This window comes from Staurois parvus, unplaced genomic scaffold, assembly GCF_062004578.1.
Source record: "Staurois parvus isolate SC_StPar_1 unplaced genomic scaffold, SC_StPar_1.0 ptg000318l, whole genome shotgun sequence".
Taxonomy (NCBI): Eukaryota; Metazoa; Chordata; class Amphibia; order Anura; family Ranidae; genus Staurois; species Staurois parvus.
In genome coordinates, this window is record NW_028318114.1 from 3,301,346 (window position 1) to 3,314,535 (window position 13,190).

Below are 13,190 nucleotides of genomic sequence, written 5' to 3' on the forward strand. Positions count from 1 at the left end.
TATATAGTTTTGGTAAGTTTAAAGGAGAATGTACAGAGAGTTTACAATCATATTCTATAGGGTATGGCCACATTTATACACCTACAATTACCTAATTCCCAACACTAAAATAAAATTCCCAACACTATAGGTTTAATAAGTTTGGGAAAGTGTGTTGGACCTTACCTTTGTGTGGGTCAAACCTTGAAGTAAGCGGCAGCATGGGAAGGTGATGGTTCACTGTGGTGGAGCACATCAGTAAGTATATATTGAGCATGCATGACTTATGCATGTCACTGAACACAATCCTTTGAAGAAAGAAATCTCTCACTGGATATTTTGGGACTTTTATGAATTTTGTATTTGTTTACATTAGTTTCATGTGTATGTGTTTACATGTGTTGTTTATAGTATTTATGAAGCTTATAGGGGAATTGCGAAATATTAAGCATTGTATGTACCAGGGAAGTTGGGATTTATTGCACTTTATCGAGATATATCATCAGTTTTAGCACCAATTGTGTTTTATGTGTTTACATGTGTTTGTCATTGTTTACTTTTATAGTTTTCTTTGCACATTTATTGTGAGTTATACACAATAGTTGCACTGCACTTTTTCTACCCTTGTACTACATAGCTGATGGGAGATCTAAAGTAGATTGTACAATCATATTGTATAAGAAGGTAGTATTATAATAAGGCAGGTGTGTTTCAGAGTGGTATCACACCTCCTTCTGTGATGCATCAAGGAAGTGAAGGCTTCTGGGAAGTGACCTACTGGAAGTGAATGCTGAGATATCATCTACAGGAAATGATGCAATCTAAACATCCGTTCAAACATTCAAATAAACTGACAAAAAAGTAAACTTCTTGTGGATTAGGTAAGTGAGAAAAAAAGCATGGGATGGCTGGGCGAGAAATGGCACTGGAAAACACTGCTATTTATTATGAATATGAAATTCTGCCCGAAAAAGTGAACTTATCCTTTAAGGCCAGTGGACAGTTATTTATGCATTGTGGTCTGGTCCTGCAAAGGATGATCCACATAACCACCGCAATACTGAACATTTTCACCCCCTCCCTGCCCAGGCCAATTTTCAGCTTTCAGTGCTCTCACACTTTGAATAACAATTACTTAGTCATACAACACTGTACAAGAATAACATTTTTTAGCATTTTTTTGAGACAAATAGAACTTTCTTTTGAGCATGTTTAGTCACCACTGTTTTTTTTTTACTTTTTGCTATATAAAGAAAAAAAGACAAAGAAGTCTGAAGAAAAAGACATATTTTTCTTAGTTTCTGTTATAAAATTTTGCAATTTTTTTTGCATTCTTCAAAAATGTAGGTCAAAAATTAACCTGATATATTTCTTTGGTTTAAAAAAAAAAATCAATGTATATTGCTTACTCTGTGTGAAAGTTATAGAGTGCCTAAGCTATGGTACATGAATGAAAATGATCAGTCCTGATGTACTGACAGCCTCTCAATTTCTGAGGCCCTAAAATGCCAGGACAGTACAAATACCTCCAAATGAACCCTTTTTGTAAGGTAGACAACACGTGGGATTTAGTAACAGGCATGGTGGATTTTGGAACTTGTATTTCATATTTTAAAATTAATTTTTCTCACACACTGCATAGACAGTGAGTTATTTATCACACACTGCATAGGCAATCTTGCAATTACACCTAAAAAGACATTCTGCTACTCCTCCCAAGTAAGAAGATACCATATGTGTGAGATTTTTTTCACAGTCTAGCCACATAGAGGGGCCTAGAATCCAAGAAACACCTTTGGGCTTTCAAGGAGCATAAATTATACATACATTGCGTATCTAATTTCCCTACAGGGCCTGCATCAGCAGGATGTTGGAAATTCCAACAAATGACCACATTTTGGAAAGCAAACACTCCAGTGTATTGTGAGCACCTCCTCCCAGATCTGCACTTGTCTCACCATTTATGGGCAGTGACTGGGTGGGAAAAGGTTAGGTTAGGGAGCACTTTGCAATCTATTTCTCTGGGTGCCAAAGAACTAAAGCAGCCCTTAGATGAAGCATTTTTCTTTTCTACAACCATAGGTTGCAGGAAAGAAAATCACTCAATTCTCCCATCATTACAGTTAGTTTCGATGGGGAAATCCATCCTGCAGCGCTATTGTGTTCTGTCGATGGGCAGTCCTCCCTGCTAGCAGCTATAGCCTTTGGCAGTAATCACATGAAAAACTTCCAACAGGCTGGTTGTACTGAAGTCGATTGATGGAAAACCAGTACAACCAGCCTGCCCATAGACTGGATCAAATCTTGGGTGGTTCCTGCTGAACTGGCTGAGGTTTGATCCATCTATGACTGGCTTTAGTCCAGGATTGAATGAGCTTTGTAGCAGCTTTCCTAGTCCAGAGAGAAGATTACTATACACACATATCATGTTTTTATTTCCTTCACCAAAGGAAAGCATGAATACAGCATCTAGTTTACTGACAGGGGAGAGGAAAAAGTTGATTAATGTATGTTCCCATCCTCTCTTTGTATTGAACAAGCTGCTATAACGTTTGCTCCATAGCAAATATATTTTATTTAGTTATCTGTGCCCTCTAAAGGATAGATATGCTAATTGTGTAGGGAGAGACACAGTCATACTGTACTCATGATGATAGCTAATATGCTGTAACATAGTAAGTATTCTGACATTGATGTATGCTCGACACATCATAATAGTGATAGTGCCATCTATTTTACTTACTGACATGCTGAAATATTGACGTTTTTGTACAGCAGTTTTTTTTTACATTTCTACTATTTAACAAATGGACACACATTTGCTAGTCATTTCATATACACATAACATGAACCTACCTGAAAAGTGTTTGTACATTAACTATGGTCTTTGCATCTACCATATAGTCTTCTTCTGCACTCATTGTGCTCTCTTTGTCTACAGCCACCATATCAGCTGCAAATGTCACTCCACATTTCAGCAAGTCATCTAAGCTTTAGAAAACACAAAAAAAACAAAACAAACAGTGAAGCATTGGTATATTAGTTTCATACAGGTATACTTATAAAACCATATGAGGTTCTGGCAAAGTCACATGCAACCATTTCTCATATAAAATAATTTATTATAAAATAAAAAATATAAATTTTTAATACAAATTCATACATCTTTGTGTTGTTGTTTTAAATGCAGACAGGCATTGCTTCTGTTCAGTAACTGCTATCTATTACAGCAACTGACTAATATTTGTTCAAGTTATTGTCATTACAATAATGGTGTTCACTGAGAACCTAAATTCCTCTGGTTTAGAAACCCACCATAAGCAATCCCTTAAGGTTTAGCCAATATTTGAAACTGACATTGTAAAACAAGAATGACAACCATTTAAATTAATTTATAACCTGCACCAAATTAAGGATAGAACCAATAATGACACCATCCCTTTTGTGGCTAGCAATCCTATAATCCATTCTCCCACAAACTGGAGGAGGAGAAAGTGAGTTGGGACTTTAAAGGTGGCTTAGAGAGGACATATACTAGAATAAAATCAATCAAACTTGGTTACAAAGTTAAAAACCAGCTAAAAAGAAAGTACAAAAGAGAAAAAAAAATCACCATATCAGAATTGACAGAATGGACACTCATTAGAGGTTTCAAAAAAAAAAAATAACGGATAAATAGCACAGTGAATCAACGTGTTTCATGATATTCTCATCTCTTCTGGATCCACGCCCTTATGAAGATAGATGATATGGCTGTACAAAACAATAATGATAATGTAATCAAAATAGATAAGTTCAAGAATACAAAAATACAGAGTCATATCGATCAAAATACAGAATATACAAAGCATACCAAAAAAATTGATGTTTGGGAGACAAAAAGAAGGAAGGAAGGGGAGAAAGAAAACAACAAGCAAAAGAAACTGCTCCACACTATCACCACACCTCAGTTCCCACACCCAATTCACCCCAGAAAGACAGGATATGAACTAAGAGAGGACCATATAAACACAAGCATGACATACAGTATACACTATGTTGCCAAACGTATTGGGACTCCTGCTTTTACATGCACATGAATTTTAATGGCACCCCAGTCTTAGTCAGTAGGGTTCAATATTGAGTTACCCCACCCTTTGCAGCTATAACAGCTTCAGTTCTTCTGGGAAGGCTGTCCACAAGGTTCAGGAGTGTGTCTATGGGAATGTTTGACCATTCTTTGAGAAGCGCATTTGTGAGGTCAGGCACTGATATCGGATGAGAAGGTCTGGCTTGCAGTCTCTGTTGCATTTCATCCAAAAGGAGTTTTATAGGGTTGAGGTCAGAACCAGTCAAATTCCTCCACCCCAAACTTGCTCATCCATGTCTTTATGGACCTTGCTTTGTGCACTGATGCGCAGTCATGTTGGAACTGGAAGGGGCCATCCTCAAACTGTTCCCACAGAGTTGGGAGCATGAAATTGTCCAAAATTGTCTTGGTATGCTGACGCCTTAAGAGTTCACTTCACTGGAACTAAGGGGCCAATCCCTACCTCTGAAAAACAACCCCACACCATAATCCCCCTCCAGCAAACTTTACCCTTGGCACAATGCATCATTCTCCTGGCAAACACAGACACGTCCATCAGATTGCCAAACAGAGAAGTGTGATTCTTCACTCCAGAGAACATGTCTCCACTGCTCTTGAGTCCAGTGGTGGCGTGCTTTACGCCACTGCATCCGACCCTTTGCATTGCACTTGGTGATGTAAGGCTTGGATGCAGCTGCTCGACCGTGGAAACCCATTCCATGAAGCTCTCTACGTACTGTTGTTGTGCTAATCTGAAGGCCACACGAAGTTTGGAGGTCTTTAGCTATTGACTCTGCTGACAGTTGGAAACTTCTGCACACTGTGTGCTTCAGCATGCCCTGACCCCGCTCTCTCATTTTACTTGGCCTACCACTTTGTGGCTGAGTTTCTGTTTTCTCAGTTACTTCTACTTTGTTTTAATACCACTAACACTTGACCGTGGAATATTTAGCAGCAAGGAAATTTCACTGATGGACTTATTGCACAGGTGGCAACCTATCACAGTGCCACACTTGAATTCACTGAGCTCCTGAAAACGACCCATTCTTACACAAATGTTTGTAGAAGCAGTCTGCATGCCTAAGTGCTTGATTTTATACAGCTGTGGCCATGGAGGTGATTGGAACACCTGAATCCAATGATTTGGAGGGATGTCCCAATACTTTTGGTAATATAGTGTATTTAATCTCAAATGATATTCAACAATCTATCAACAATATAAAGAAGTACAAGGCTGACATCATAATCAACCTTAGGGGATGGTATATTAAACATCTACAAATCCACTGATATCCATAACCAATACATATTTGCTCTTTCTAAAAGAAATTGCATAAATACTGTAGATGGCCTCCTATACGGCCTGAAGAAGGAGCATGCATGCTCCAACTGTGCTCCACCTCCCACTACTCATGTTACCAGAAGCGACGTCAGCCCTGCTTCCCTGGTGTCCATAGGAATTGCTGCGAGCCACTAGCACCACCGAAAGACATTAGCCTGACATCCAGTGACAGCGGTATGTAGTCCGGACCATAGCGGATGACTTTGCAATCACAATTATTATTATTATTTAGAACTTATATAGAGCCAACAGTTTGCACAGCACTTTACAATATAAAGGGAGCCAACACAACTACAATACAGTCAAACAAGAGGATTAAGAAAGCCCTACTCATAAGAGCTTACAATCTAAACGTGCTCTGTCACTGCTTTCTTGTGAGTTGCCTACTTTTATCTTTATTAGATGGTTTTATATATGCTGCACTTAGATGCCTCTTTCTCCATATTATTCCTGCAAGGTCCCTTCTAGCTCTTTTCAAGCTGGCAGCCACTGAGCCAAGCATTTTTGGCCACATATGATTATTGATCTACACCTGGACCATATGGACATCTCCTTGTAATTATTCTATAAGGACTTTTATTACACTGCTAAAAAAAGCCACTCAAGCCTCCTCTGAGTGTGTCAAATACCCATTTATTTGTTGTAGAACAATTTTTTATCAGGTTCACCTCAATCGAATGGTTTGCTGTCTCCCTGGTGCCAGGGTTCAGAATGGGGTGGACTGGGTTGATGAATTACTGGGAAGTTATGGGCATGACCCAGCTGTCTTGGTCCACATTGGAACCAATGAATGAATACATGGAAGGTGGAGGCTACATAAGAATACATTTAAATAACTAGGCTGCAAGTTGAAGGGAAGGACCTACAAGGTAATATTCTATGAAATATTGCCTGCGCTATGTGCAATACAGGAAAGACAAGGGGAGATTAGAGAACCAAATACATGGCTAAAGACTTGGTGTAAGAGGGAAGGATTTGGGTTTCTTGAGCACTGGTCTGACTTTTCATTGGGGTACAACCTATATGCTAAAAATGGTGTGCACATAGTAAGGGGGTTTGCTGTGCTTGGGAAGAGGATGTATGGGAAGGTTGGAGGAGCATTTAAACTAGGATTCAAGGAGGAAGGTGAACTAGAATTCAGTGGGGCAGACAGGTCAGTTAAGGGTCAAACAGAAATGAAGGGTGGAATGGGGATAGATGGGGCGGGAGGGTTATGGCAGGTAATACGAATGTTCCCATGTTACAAACAACCATTGGAATTTATAGTACTATTTATACTATTAAAAAAGATATGCAAAACACAAGAGCAAAATGTGATAATGAATTAAAGTGTCTATTCACCAATGCCAGAAATCTGCCAAGTAAAATAGGTATTGATGAATCTTGGTTTCATTCCTTACATGACTGGGCTAATACTATTCCTGGATATGCTGTCTTTCAGAGAGACAGGGTAAAACGTTAAGGTGGCAGTGTCTGTCTCTATGTGAGAAGTGATATCAGAGCAAGTGTGAAAGAGGACCTGGTTGATGGAGAGTGTGATGAGGCTGTAGCATTATGGATGGAACAGCATATGGATGTGGTAGTTAATCATTGGAGTTTGTTACAGGACACCGAGTGTTAATGAGGAGGTGGAGACTCAGCTCGTTGCATAGATGGAAATGGCTTCAAGGAGTGGGACAGTGATAATAATGTGTGATTTTAACTATCCTGATAATAATCAGAGTATTGGCACTACTGGAACAGTTAAAGGGCAAACATGTTTAAACGTAATACAAGACAATTTTATGGTACAGTTCATAGAGATCCGACTATAAAATGATGCTCTTCTGGACCTGGTAATCTTAAAACATGCTTATTACTAATGTTTATATAAAAGAACATCTGGGTAGCAGTGACCACAACATGATTTCATTTAATGTTAGCTGTAAACAACAAACACATACTGAAAAGATGAAAAGACTTAATTTTAAGAGAGCAAATTTTCCAAGGATGAGGACTGCTCTCCAAGACTTAGATTGGGAGAGAATATTGACATTGAAGAACACAGAACAGAAATGGGAATTCTTCAAAAAGACTGTATGTGAACACACTGAAAAATATATTCCCATGGGCAATAAGTATATTGATCAAAAAAAATTAAAGGAGCATTTTGAAAACACATCAGATCACAATGGGGAAAAAATATCATGCTGGATATTTATACTGATATGGACTGGGTAATGTGTTAGGAATGTAAGAATGCCCCATTGTTTGATAGAAATGAAAATTATCAACCTACAGAGGACTGAATTCAAAGACACCCCAAAAATCAAAGTGAAAAAATGGTACTCAGTAGTTTGTATGGCCCCCACGTGCTCATATGCATGCCTGACAATGTCGGGGCATACTCCTAATGAGACGATGGATAGTGTACTGGTGTATTTCCTCCCAGATCTGGACCAGGGTATCACTGAACTCCTGGACAGTTGGAGGTGCAACCTGGTGGTGTCAGATGGACCAAAACAGGATATCCCAGAGGTGTTCTATTAGATTTAGATCAGGGGAGCATGGTGGCCATTCAATGGTATCAATTCCTTCATCCTCCAGGAACTGCTTGCATGCTCTTGCCACATGAGGCCGGGCATTGTCATGCACCAGGAGGAACCCAGGATCCACTGAACCAATGTGGGGTCTGACAATGGGTCCAAGGATTTCATCCCGTTACCCAGTTGCAGTCAGGGTGCCATTGTCTAGCCTGTTGAGGTCTGTTCGTCCCTCCATGGATATGCCTCCTCAGACCATCACTGACCCACCACCAAAACGGTTATGCTGAATGATGTTACAGGCAGAATAATGTTCTCCACTGCTTCTCCAGACCCTTTCACATCTGTCACATGTGCTCAGGGTGAATCTGCTCTCATCTGTGAAAAGCACAGGGCAACAGTGGTGGACCTGCCAATTCTGGTGTTCGATGGCAAGTGCCAATCAAGCTCTGTGGTGCTGGGCAGTGAGCACAGTGCCCACTAGAGGAGGTCGGGCCTTCAGGCCATGCTCATGAAATCTGTTTCTGATTGTTTGGTCAGAGATATTTACACCAGTGGTCTGCTGGAGGTCATTTTGTAGGGCTCTGGCAGTGCTCATCCTGTTCCTCCTTTCACAAAGGAGCAGATACTGGTCCTGCTGATGGGTTAAGAACCTTCTATAGCCCTGTCCAGCTCTCCTAGAATAACTGCCCATCTCCTGGAATCTCCTCCATGCTCTTGAGACTGTGCTGGGAGACATAGCAAAACGTTTGGCAATGACACATATTGATGTGCCATCCTGGAGGAGTTGGACTGCCTGTGCAACCTTTCTAGTGTCCAGGTATTGCCTCATGCTACCAGTAGTGACACAGATCCCAGCCAAATGCAAAACTAGTGAAAAACAATCAGAAAATGTGAGTAGGGGAAAAAATGTCAGTGGTCTCCACGTGTAAAACCATTCCTGTTTTGGGGGTCATCTCAATGTTGCCAATCTAGTGCACCTGTTGTTCATTTCATAATACCAAAGCAGCTGAGACTGATTAACAGCCCCCTCTGCTACTTAACTGACCAGATGAATAACCCAGAAGTTTATTTGACTTGATGCTATATTCTGATTAAAAAGCGTTCCTTTAATTTTTTTGAGCATTGTATAAAAGGCTCAAGTCCAAAGTTAAAAAAAACTAAAAAAATAATAAAAGGACATTAAAAATATATAAAAATGAAGGAACACCTTCATCGTTTAAATGTTACAAAGAATATAACAGAATATGTAAAATCAGGAAATCATGGATGCAAATATTGAAAACGAACGACAAATTGCAAAAGAATATAGAATGAACCCCCCAAAAATTTTAAAATATATTAATAGTAAAAAGGTCAGGTCTGAGCATGTAGGCCCTTTGTCCCCAGTGGGTGACTGGGGATAAAGAGAAGGCAAAATTATTAAATACCTTCTTCAGCTCTGTGTATACAAAGGAGCATGGGGGTACTCATATCCATAATGCGGATATTGACACAGCCCCCAAATGATCCACAATGGCTCAAAACTGATATGGTCCAGAAATATATAGAATAAAGGTGAATAAAGCACCTGGACCAGATGGCATACACCCACCGATCATAAAATAATTAAGCTCTGTCATTTCAAAGCCATTGTTTCTAATATTCAGAGACTCTTAATGATTGGCAAAGTACCAATAGGCCAATACGGTGCCTATATTTAAAAAAGGATCAAAGTCTTTACCAAATAACCACAGACCTGTCAGTTTAGCGTCTATAGTCGGGAATATACTGGAGAGTTTAACTGCTTCCCACCTGGCCACTGCACATAAACAGCCAGGTGGGATCTTCGCCATTCTGAGTAGACATTCCTGAATGTCCCTCAGAACATGGCCAGGCAGCTGTGCACTCTTGGGGTGCCTGTGTCCCCTGGACACAGCACAACACGCATGTTTGAGATGGGGAAACAGCTCTCATTGTTTGAATACTGCTTGTGTGGAGTAAATTAAATGTTTTGACTGACATTCTGCAGTTTAGCCACAAGATGTCACTGTTTTTCTAACACAGCCTCAGACTGCATAGAGATTTCTATATTCATGAAGAGGTGGAGTTTTCACACAGAGGAGAGAGAAAGCAGCCATGTTCTGGAGAATGGTGAATGAGGGGGGACCTGTGAGCTGAGAATCTGATGACATCCAGGTGTGAGAGCACCCCTCAGTAACCAGAGATTGCTGCCAGGAATGCTGATGAGATTGCTGCCAGGAAGCTGATGAGATTACTGCCCGGAAGGCTGATGAGAGCAGAGGAATTTTGCAACATATATGGCAAGACCGCATGCTTTTTGGAGAGACATTTGTTCTGTTCAGAGTCACCAGCGGATGCAAAGCAGACCCGGGTCGGTAAGATCGTGCACGCACCTCATTTCAGTGTTGGCGCCTTGAGACTGAGTCCAGGCCTATAGTTAGTTAGTTTGGGTCTCTGTTTGTGTCAGGTCACAAGTGTTGTTACTGATTATTGGAAGGACTCCACAACTTAAAGTGACATTTCACTGAGAGCTGATAAAATCCTACAAACTCAAGGCAGTCTGGCGTTTTGCTCAGAAGGAATACTTAGGCACGTGCTACAGGACTAGTTATGGGAGGGGGAATACTGTAGATTTGTGTAAGATTGTAAGCTGTTGTGGTGCACTGCAGGCTAGCCCATACCATACACCCATACACTGATTCCTGCTCTTTTAGATTAATAACAGGTAAGGTGTGGCAGCTTATTTGTGCCCGCCAGTAGGTAAATTACTACACTCTCTACCTTCATCCATCAGAAGGCGCCGTGCTGTGCAGCACAAGGGTCTTAGCCTTTGGGCTCGGTGTATGTAAATTTATTGTATGTTTCCAGCATTTGTGGTTGTGCTTATTTGCCACATCTAAGTAAAATTCTGTTGTGGCAAAAGCTGGTGTTGGGGTTGCTTTCCTCGTTTGTGATTTCACTGTATCTTGGGGAGCCCACCCCGGTACACGGCTTACACATGGCAGAAGGGCTCTCTGATTGGCCCTTCTGATCGCATGATGGCTGTGTCTAATCATAGCCATCATGTAATGTCAACAAAGCTGCCAGTCTGTGATTGGCTCTGCACTCCTCACATAGAGCCCGCTAGTGAGGAGTAACAGAGCCGATCTGTGATTTACACACACACAAATCACCCCCATAGTGTCCCCCACACAGCTGTCAGTGCACTAGTGATCCACATCTGTCACACAGTATCAGTGATCCACATGTCACACAGTACCAGTACCAGTGATCAACATCTGACACACAGTACCAGTGATTAACATCTGTTGCACAGAACCAGTGATCAACATCTATCACACAGTACCAGTGATCCACATCTGTCACACAGTACCAATGATCAACATCTGACACACAGTAGCAGTGATCCACATCTGCCACACAGTACCAGTGATCCACATCTGTCACACAGTACCAGTGATCCACATCTGTCGCACAGTATCAGTGGTCATCCACATCTGTACCAGTGATACACATCTGTCACGGTGCACCAGTGTAAATTCAACACCTGTATCAGTGATACACATATGTCACAGCATGCCAGTGTAAATTCCACATCTGTACCAGTGATCCATATTTTTCACTGCATACCAGCATAAAATCCACATCTGTCACAGTGTACCAGTGTAAAATTAACATATGTACCAGTGATCCACGTCTGTTACGGTGTACCAGTGTAAATTCCACATCTGTACCAGTGATCCACATCTGCCATGGCATACCAGTGTAAAATCCACATCTGTACCAGTGATCCACATCTGTACCAGTGATCCACATCTGTCACGGCATACCAGTGTAAAATCCACAACTATACCAGTGATCCACATCTGTCACGGCATACCAGTGGAAATTCCACATCTGTACCAGTGATCCACATCTGTCACAGTAAACCAGTGTAAAATCCACATCTGTACCAATGATCCACATCTGTCACGGTGTACCACTGTAAAATTAACATCTGTACCAGTGATCCACATCTGTCATGGTGTACCAATGTAAAATTCACATCTGTACCAGTGATCCACATCTGTCACAGGGTACCAGTGTAAATTTCACATCTGTACCAGTGATCCACATCTGTCACGGTGTACCAGTGTAAAATTCAAATCTGTGCCAGTGATCCACATCTGTCACGGTGCACCAGTGTAAAATTCACATCTGTACCAGTGATCCACATCTGTCACGGTGTACCAGTGGAAAATTGACATCTGTACCAGTGATCCACATCTGTCACGGCGAACCAGTGTAAAATCCACATCTGTACCAATGATCCACATCTGTCACGGTGTACCAGTGTAAAATTAACATCTGTACCAGTGATCCACATCTGTCACGGTGTACCAGTGTAAAATTCACATCTGTACCAGTGATCCACATCTGTCACGGTGTACCAGTGTGAAATTCACATCTGTACCAGTGATCCACATCTGTCACGGTGTACCAGTGGTTATGCACTTCTGTACCAGTGATCCACATCTGCCACGGTGTGCCAGTGTAAAATTCACATCTGTACCAGTGATCCACATCTGTCACGGTGTACCAGTGTGAAATTCACATCTGTACCAGTGATCCACATCTGTCACGGTGTACCAGTGGTTATGCACTTCTGTACCAGTGATCCACATCTGCCACGGTGTGCCAGTGTCAAATTCACATCTGTCACAGTTTACTAGTGCTCATCCACTTCTGTACCAGTGATCAACATTTGTCACTGCCTATCAGTGTCAAACCCATATCTGTCACACAGTACTAGTGTAAAATCCACACCAGTACCAGTGAATAACATCTGACACAGTGTACCAGAGTAAAATCCACACCTGTACCAGTGATAAATATCTGTCACAGCGTACTAGTCTCAAATCCACATCTGTACCAGTGATCAATATCTGTAACAGAGTACCAGTCTCAAATCCACATATGTACCAGTGATCAATATCTGTCACAGAGTATCAATGTCAAATCCACATCTGTACCAGTGATAAACATCTGTACCAGTGAACATCAAAATCAACATTATCAATATCAGCAGTGCAGCATAAACATGTCTAAGGAATTATACACCAGCAAGGAGGCTCTCCAGGTTTTGTAATTCTTGGAAAAGGATCTGTTAGGCCAGAAGCTTCGAAGAAATTGGGTGGGACAAAGCCTCTACCCCTGTGCCCAGGTCTTACCTGACCAAGGGCCTAAGCCTGATATTTCTGCCTGCTGCTGACTTACTGCCATCATGCCTCTGACT

General features: G+C 41.2%; 1 pseudogene; it reads right to left on the reverse strand.

Moving 5' to 3' along the window:
• Positions 1-13,190, reverse strand: part of LOC149457497 (potassium channel subfamily T member 2-like) — a 1,031,266-nt pseudogene that overhangs the window by 574,783 nt on the left and 443,293 nt on the right.